Below are 233 nucleotides of genomic sequence, written 5' to 3' on the forward strand. Positions count from 1 at the left end.
ACCGGAAAAGAGACTAAAGGAAACCCTATGATGCTGACCGCTTCCCAAGGCACCCATCTGTTCGCAGCATCCACACGGACAGGACGCGCATCCGCCCCTCCCTGGAAATTATCTCCCGGAGTCCAAGACTTTAAACTGCAGACAGATAATTAGATTTGACAAAGAAAATCCCGGAGTCACTCAGACAATGGGACACTCAAACTGGCCTTTCTCTCGCTCGAATCTTCACGGAC

The sequence above is a fragment of the Penaeus monodon genome, chromosome 15 (genome assembly GCF_015228065.2).
Source record: "Penaeus monodon isolate SGIC_2016 chromosome 15, NSTDA_Pmon_1, whole genome shotgun sequence".
Classification (NCBI taxonomy): Eukaryota; Metazoa; Arthropoda; class Malacostraca; order Decapoda; family Penaeidae; genus Penaeus; species Penaeus monodon.